Raw genomic sequence first — 7,353 nt, 5'->3', positions numbered from 1 at the left:
TATGAAAATTACTAAAAGATCAAAGATCAAAGGTCAAGATCTCTGTCTAAATAAATAAATAAATAAATCTGGATAAATCTGGGTAAATTCCCAGATGATTAAACATGCAACTATTTTGCTGGTAATACCTGAAATGAGTAAAGAAAACCAACAGCCTATTTATGCAATTTAATTCATAATTTTATTGGGGAGGGGGGATATTGTTTGGGTCTGATTATTGGGGGGGTCATAACCCCTCCTAACCCTCCTGGAAATGACACCCCTGGTACAAGACGTGCACATAAGCACGTGTGAGCTACACTTGGTGATGTTACAGAATTTCAGACCGTTCATGTCATCGTCAGATGCAGTTCATACATTTCACCAGCAGGCAGTGCTGTGCAATACAGAACTCAGAGCCAGGGCTGTGAGCTGTACAGTAGCTCCTCTCAATCCTAAAGGGATTATCCAACGAAAATCACGACTCATGTTACTCATATGGCCGTGAGTCAGTCAGCATCCACCACCGTCACGGCGGCTATTACCTGGAAAAGTTAAAAGTTAGGAAACAAAAGGCCCGTATGTTACCATTCTCAAGTCAAAACCACATGTTTACACACATTCCAGATAAGATGTTGGAATAAAAGTTATTTTATGGGTAACAAATATCTCCTTCTTAAAATCCCACTGGAACATAAGGAAGTACGCAAACAGGGTTAATGAACAGCTTTAGTTCATTGATTTCTGTCGCAAGTTTTTACGTATGAATTCTTACTGTGACTAAGATCTTTTTTGTTACATACAGTATGCATCACCACCACAACAAGACAATTTCATCCCACAAAGCAATATCAAGTGCCGCACCACAGCAATTGTTCCTGAACTGAGGTGAATGTTACGAGAAACAAGTCTTCCCCAGTTCCAGTCGGTTTGAGAAACTCTTAAACCTGATCTGTTCTGTGATTGGACGTCACGGTTGTTCACTTTTAACTACTAAACAACAGCAACAACAACAAAAAAAACACGTTAAATGGATGCTTGTGTAATACTGTATTTTATTGCCATGAAAGTGGGGTCTTCACAGGAAACACATCAAACTATAAATAATGACAAAATATAATAAATGTGAAACATTTAGATAATAATTATTTTATATTTTGACACTGAGACTGAAACTTTTTCTGCAGTCTTTTTTTGTAAACCTCCCATTCTGTGAGCATGCACAAGCCAGTGTGATGAACACAAATGAGGCCTGTGGTAAGACCCCCCCACCGCCCCCCCAACCCTCCCTAGCAGACCTGTATTGTTTATGTATGGTGGAATAAAAACACACAGTTTCCTAGCTCATGTGGATCTATTCCTGATTTTACCAAGTCAGTGGGCAACATCATTGTCACAGGGGACATATATGTTTTAGGGCTAAATTGCTTTTTTAAAAAATAAAACAAAACAAAAAATCCCACTTTTGTGCAAGCTCATTTACTCGAGTATTTATTTAAACAAGGAGCTACGTAATGACTTACAGACTCCTGGAAGTGGCTGTCGAGTTATCACAGCACAGAACATATAACATAGCCTCAGCAAGGCAGTTGGGTCACACAGCTTTTCTGAAACAAATCATCAGGTGCTCAGAAAAATAAATCAAAGCACTGACAGCTTTATAGCCACTTATCTGACTTTTTTCTCTATTTTTTCCCCTTTTTCTTTATGTTACTGAACATTTCATTCAGGATAGCAAGGCGTATCTGAAGCAAATAATAACATGCTGCCTATGCCAGTACGTAACAATAATTATCACTGCTGCGTATCATTTTTATTTCCAATAATATTAAAAGAATATCCATATGCACTTCATACATGCCTAGTATGTGTTCTATGTCTACTACTGTAAGACTTGATGTACAGGAAACAGCAGAAGTCCATGGGGAATATAGTACACTGAGTAATTATTCTGGGGCGTATATGTGTATATATGATGTGGGCCCATGTTTCACAAAACATGCCAAACTGTCACTTGTATTTTTGGCATGTCCTGGATGGCAACCCGAGACTGAACACAAATCTCCCACATGGATGCAGCATAGATTTTACTGATACAATTCTCGTATTTGTCAGGAAAAGACTGCAATAACGCAGGATGGAATGAGTGATACACACACTTTGCAGAATCCACGTCCTTTTGGCCTTTGAAATACAAATTTGTTGATTGATGGGTCATAATGTTTGTTGATACTTCAATTTTTCATGTTCGGCAGCTTTGCCTCAGGAGGTATTGCAAGTCATCTACCAATTGGATGATCGGTGGTTTGATCCATGGATGCTTGGGCAAGGTACTGAGCCCTGAGTTGTTCCCGATGCCTTCATTGGGGTGTCAGTGTGTGTATAAATGATAAACTTTTACCACTTGGACATGTAAAAAGCTCTTTGAAAAGTACATGTTTAACAAAATGAAGTTCAGAAATCTTTTTTCATGGCTAAAGATAAATAAAAATACTTAAGAAAAAAATCGGGATTGAGGTTGTCATAATTCATGCACGAAAGGGTTAATTATGACTGCAACATGAACAAAAAATAAATCCCATATGATGTATTTTCACTTAACTTTATGTGAAAAATCATTTAGATTTCAGTGTTGTTACAAGCCAACAGTACATACACCACTTGTGTGGTGTGTGACAACTATTACTTGAAAATGTTTTTGACTCTTTACTTGAATCTTTAGTTCAAAGGATGAGGGAACTTGAACACTAACACAAAAGCCTGTCACAAATAATTCTGTAAAAGACTGTGACAAAGTGTGTAAGAAGTGAAAGATGACGAACACTTATGTAGCCTCTGGACAGGTTACCAGTCTGTTGCGGGGCTAACACAGAGAGGACAACAACCATTTCCACGCACATTCACACCTATGGGCAATTCAGAATCACCAAACAAACTGGAATACCCAAATACCTCTTATTCACCAGTACCTGCTCAACTCAGCTTGACTTGGATTTTAGGGTTTTCCATTAGGTGGTAGTACCTGGTACCAGGTACTTTTTATACTGGCTCAGCTGGGATTCAGAGTGAGCTGAGTCTGTCCAAAAATGTGACAACTTGCCTCCAATTGGCCCGTCAAACTGGCCCCTAGTCAAAGGAAACTCCTTCACAAAACATGGCAACAAGGGAAATAGATGCACAAAACATAACACCGTGGTCCCTGGGTCTGACAAAACCAAGCAGCAGGTATGCTATTGCTTCAGCATCCTCCATTGTTGTATTTGTGTTGCATATGAGGTGAAACTGTAATAGAAAATGAGCAAAAACTAGCAGAGTCAGTACTAGTGGAAAAGAGTTCTGGGGAGTTAACTGTAAATTCTACACAGAAAGATCCCAGCCAAATGGTGGAGTCAAACCTTCTTGGAGTGAGGCAAAGGTGCTAACTGCTAACAGTGATAATCACAATGCCACCATGCTACCCTTGCCGTTAATCAGGGTTCCTTAAATACAGCTATAGCAACGTAAGTAAACTTTATTTGTCTAGTGCTAGATGCTTTAATATTGTAGTAGGTCATGCATTTGCTACTCATTTGAAAGCTGCTGGGTTTGAAATCAAGTCTGCTCAACAAATATGTCTGCATTTTTTGTAGGTGAACTCACAGGAATACTGTATTAGTCAAACATGAAAACTCAAGTTGCCACGTTGATAAAAGTTGAAAAAAAAAAGTTATGAATCCAGTTCAATTGATATTTGGAGTTTTTCATGGCTTTTCTTTCTCATACTGTGGAAAGTCCTTTTCTTCATGACACATGGGTAAAGTTGCTTTCATCTGAAAAAGAAGTGTTCTACTGCTTCTGCTGATATAACTTTACCTTCAATTGTCAGATGAAAGGCAGCAGGTGTCTTATGGTGATGAAAACGTTGTAGCAAGCTGTCTTCTCCTTCGTCTCCTCAATCTCATGTGAGGATGTGTGTGCTTTTTAAGTTATCTGACAGTCACCTCTTTCAAGTCCAGTTCTTTAATCGAAAGGCAAATAATATCTCTCATCAATACCGACGCAACCAACCAATCAAGTAATAATATAAAGAAATCTGCTGTTTTTTGCAATGTGTTTAAACCCTTTTTTTTAGCTAACAACGTCACCTCTGTGATTCCACTGGCTCTTAATCTATAAAGTTTCTCTACACCATTACAACCATTTCAGAGGTTGCCAGTTTTCTCAAATGTTTCCTGTATTTTTAAAATGCCAAAATAATCTTTTTGCAAAGTAAACAGCCATTTTTTCTACATCATATTTATGCAAAACATTTGATTTCTTTGTTGCTTGCACACACTTTGACAGTGGGCTCGTGGCAGGATTGTAACAAATTACATCACAGACTTTATTGCACAAGTCATATATCAGAGTGTGTGCGCAAGAATTGATGGCTTCTGGCATTAAAAAGTTTGAGGGATGGGTTTTAAAGAAGCTGAAAGCTCTTACTGAGAGTAACTGAATGCGCGGATGGCATAAGTCAGAGTTTAATGTAGTTTAATCACAGTCTCAAATCGGCAGTGTCAAGGTGTGGTTTTAGGGAAGCACACTTTCCAGACAGCTTAATCAGAAAACCACCAAAAACAGGCGCTGATTGGATGTCAACATAGAGCCTTGTGGCTGGTGGGATTATGTCAGAGACAGAGAGCGCGCGCGCGCACACACACACACACACACGCACACACACACATAGAATGGATTGAGCTGGGTGGGATACATTCATATGGATCCACACACACAGTCATAGAATAGGCTACCATGCTAGGCTCCCGTCCTCACTCCTCCCTGACATAAAGAGTGTTACTGAGAGGAGTTTATATCCAATTGGTACCATCTGTCCTTGCTCTTAAATTTGTTGCAACCTTCTGTCTATGATTTCCTTACGTCTCTCTGGAGAGCTTTATGTTAGGCTGTGATTTTCTTAAATTTAGGACAATTAAGAAGATCTTCCTTGCCCTCCTTTCCAAATATGCAATCAGTCATTATAAAGAAATGTTTTGTGAGGGCAGAAATCAAGCAGTGATTATCTCATTCAAAAAATAAAATTTGATTGTTACCTTCAAATAGACGCATAAAGACAAACATATTTGCAGACAAGGCTGGCTGTGCTCAAGTTCACTTTGAAGTAGACTCTGGATGCACTTTGACTTTGGAGAAAAGGTAGATTTCATAACAATGGTTTACAACAAGAGTGTCACACTCATTTCACATCATGCGGCACATGCAGCACACTTTGATGTGAAATGGGCTGGACCAGTGAAACTCTCTTTCCTATGTGGAGAATTTTAACTACACATTTTATCCCTGAGATAGATTAATGTAAGAAAAAGAACTGGAATTCCAATATTATGTCACAGTTTTTTTGATTGATAAAGAAATGCTGGTCTATTAAAAAAAAATCTGTCAGCACTTTGGCCTTAAATTATAAGAAATAATGTGAAAATGACATAAAAAGGTGTGGTTGCTCATTGCCCACATTGTTTTGAAGTCATGAAGAAGTAGTTGTGTGTTAATTCCCAGAAAATAGCCGGACCCATTGTAAAAATAAACCTAAACAAAACAAAAAAACATAAATTTCTGAAGTAGATTGTGATGGGGAATGAGGAACCAAAACGCAGACTTTGCGAATCAAACAGTGCTCTTTATTTACAGTGAAAGCTGTAAAAACAATAAATCCCCGTTGCTCCCTCTAATCCCGAGTGTGTGCTTCCCTCCGATGTCTGTGCTTGTGCTCGTGCTCCCCGCTGTTGTGTTTCCGCACACCCCGTGCGTGCTGCCTTTCTTGTCCACTCTTCCTCCTGCAGGAAAACCACAGAAACAGCCGTCAACACTAACCCCGGCAGGCATACACGAACAGCACTGTCATACGCTGAGACACACTGACTTGGGATGACAACTCAATGATCCCACGCCGGCGGGAGCTCCAACACTCTGCTAAGTAGCTCCCCTGACGAGCCCTGATCACCAACAGGTGTGTGGCAGGAACTTCAGGTGTGGCCAGTCCTCCTGCAGGGCCACACCCACCAGGCCTGCATGTGGCTGTTCTCCATCCTCCAGCCACACATGTACACACCCACACCCACACCCTGCCTATACATATAATGAGTGGAACACAGACTAACACAGCATTGTGCAGAAAGACACACACATCACCAAATAATAACGATAGTAATAATAATAATAACAACAACAGTCAAAACTGCTCATGGACCCCCGAGTCCTCCAGAGCCGGGTCCGTGACAGTTTGTGAAAAATCAGGATTTGTTTTTGTCATTTAATTGTTTATGTATTGCTCGGTTACTCTAATTTTGGATGAATGACCATGGAGGAGGTTTGTATCAGAGGAAAAGTTTGGACTTTTTAAAATGATTAAAAGTCCAAAATTTATGCCCTCCTTCACATTATCCAAGGTCATCCAGTGGGCTGGATTGGAATAAGTGCTGGGGCAATTCTGGTCCCTGGGCCTTACTTTTGTAACCCTTGGTTTACAGAGTGGCTATTCTTCAGAGTGACATTAGGATTGTAATAGTACAGAAGGGACGAGGAAATTAGCTTCAGTATAAACAAGCATCAAAGTCATTTGTCACTGCCCTGTGAATTTTGGCTATATGAGAGTCAAAAACCGCTTGCTCACTACTATCTGTTTGGTTAATGGGGTTAAAGATGTTCACCATAATGGTTAAAATGAGGGAATAATTGACTATCAGTTGGAAACCAGAGTAACTGGTCTTTTGTATCAAATTAGTATTATTGTATTTATTTATCTATTTATTTACCCATCACGCCACCTCGACTTCCTCCCTGTGTGGACATTGAATAAGCAAAATAGCAGATTCCCAGATGGCAGACTCCAACATTAAGAGCCATTCAGTGACAACAGCCAATATTTTTAGGGCTTTCTGGTGTAAGCCAGGAGCTCCTGTTCCTGTTAAAAAATAAACTAATGAAAAGCGAAATTGTCAGCAAAAGTCATCTCCTGTTTGCTTTCCACACAGACTGTTTACCTCTAACTGAAATCTGCTCTGAAATGACAGGTCAGAACCACTTAGACTACGGTGCAAGTTAACATGAAACAGAAATCAGAAATTCCACATATTAATAGGCAGACAGCAGTTTATAGAGATTATTATAAAACAAAATCCCCACAAACCCTCTAACACTGAACTGCATTGCGTTCTGAAGGTGAATTTATAGTTGAGTATAACTGCAGAGCCGCTTCAGAACTATTTCACTGATGCTGGCTTCTTAAGAAATCTTGCAACACATCAGATCTAGAGTGGTTGCAGAGATACAGTGTGGACGCTGCTGCATGTGTATTGCTTAGTTTGGGTTTGTTATGTTTTCCTTAAAGGTTGCCAG

The sequence above is a fragment of the Neolamprologus multifasciatus genome, chromosome 11, assembly GCF_963576455.1.
Source record: "Neolamprologus multifasciatus chromosome 11, fNeoMul1.2, whole genome shotgun sequence".
NCBI classification, from domain to species: domain Eukaryota; kingdom Metazoa; phylum Chordata; class Actinopteri; order Cichliformes; family Cichlidae; genus Neolamprologus; species Neolamprologus multifasciatus.
Note: the sequence above shows the minus strand (reverse complement) of the source record.